This window comes from Pteronotus mesoamericanus, unplaced genomic scaffold, assembly GCF_021234165.1.
Source record: "Pteronotus mesoamericanus isolate MK-2021 breed Mesoamerican mustached bat unplaced genomic scaffold, CSHL_Meso_final contig_24, whole genome shotgun sequence".
Taxonomy (NCBI): Eukaryota; Metazoa; Chordata; class Mammalia; order Chiroptera; family Mormoopidae; genus Pteronotus; species Pteronotus mesoamericanus.
In genome coordinates this window covers 7,789,047-7,790,494 of record NW_026555100.1, presented here as the reverse complement: position 1 = coordinate 7,790,494, position 1,448 = coordinate 7,789,047, and the positions used below count along the sequence as shown (strand labels likewise).

Below are 1,448 nucleotides of genomic sequence, written 5' to 3'. Positions count from 1 at the left end.
ATGGCCAGCCAGAGCCCATGCAGAAAAAAACAAATGACCATTGGTAAGATCCCTGGGACCTCCATAACCCAGCTGAAAAGGCCACCCATATTTTGGACCACAAAAATATGCCTTTTGTAGACAAAAGGACATTGGAAATGAGAGTGCCTCAACCTTCTTTGGCAAGAAGGAAACTTGTTCCAAAACCTCCTACCTGATGTTACAACTCATTGATAGTGACCAGAAATCATGGGGCCCAGGTTCACCTTTAGAGCAATTAACCAAATTGTAGACTCCTGGTCCCTGTACTTTGCTTACAACTTTATCTGGAGACTTGCTGGTTTACATTTCTGGGCTTAAAAGATGTCTTTTACTGCGTACCCCTAAGTCGTGAGTTCCAGGAACTGTTTACCTTTGAACAGAATGATCTAGAGACTAAAATGAAATAGTATTGCTGGATGGTTCTTCCACAAGAATTTTTAAATGCCCCACCCCCATGTTAGAGGAAGTCACAGTATATGCTTATTACAGGCTTCAGTTTAGAAAGACTAAAAGGTGAGTATGTGAAGTAATCAACTTACGTTGGGATGAGGTCTTATCAGTTGCCCTGCTGAGAGCAAGCTCCAACGAGCGCCTTTGAAATGTTATATGGGAGACTCTTCCTGAAGACTAAGTATTATGATCTTGAAAATGGTCATATTGTAAAAGAATTAGATACTATAAAATGCGTACAGTTTCTAGGTACTACTTGATTTGCTGTACATAAATATGCTTCTAGACTATTAATGTTTCCCTAGACATTTCCTTACATTGCATAAGCCCAGGGGATTAGGCCTTCCTCATGACAAGGAAAAAATCAACACCCTGAGGGTCAGCTACAACCTAAGCAGAATGGACCCTATGAAGTCGTAGTTAAACTTTGGATACACCATTTACAAGTAATATTTGTGAACCCTTAACTGATAAACCTTGGGTATCTTAAATTACTTTTCAAACAAAACAGGACAACTGAGACCCTGCTTGGTCAGGAAGAGAAGATGCGAACACATGGAAAGTAGCCTGCTTCTGCCCAAGAGTAAAATTATTTTATACTAAACTCTCTGTGTTAACTTGTTATTGTTTTGGTTTAAACACTGTGCTCGCTTTGGCAGCATGTATACTAAAATTGAAATGATACAGAGAAGATTAGTGTGACCTCTGCGCAAGGATGACATGCAAATTTGTGAAGCGTTCCATATTTTTAAGAGTAAAGGCTTTTATAACAGGGGCTGTAGAAGAAATCAAGCGTATCCTTGCTAATTTCAAAGTCTACCAGTATTTTTTGGTGAAAATGTGAATCTAGATGTCATGGTTACCCTGCTGGACTACTGTGAGGATGGGGTGACCCATATGTGATTTTTCTTTAAGGATGGTTTAGAGATGGAAAAATGTTAACGAGTTTGGCAATTTGGATCTATTACCTATCATCA

The 1,448-nt window shown here is 39.2% G+C and overlaps 1 non-coding gene across 1 annotated transcript; it reads left to right on the top strand.

Moving 5' to 3' along the window:
- The first annotated feature begins 1,114 nt into the window (after positions 1–1,114).
- LOC129070048 (U6 spliceosomal RNA) lies at positions 1,115–1,221 on the top strand. Its single transcript, XR_008529067.1, has one exon. It is a non-coding gene; the product is annotated as a U6 spliceosomal RNA (small nuclear RNA).
- Positions 1,222–1,448: the final 227 nt, after the last annotated feature.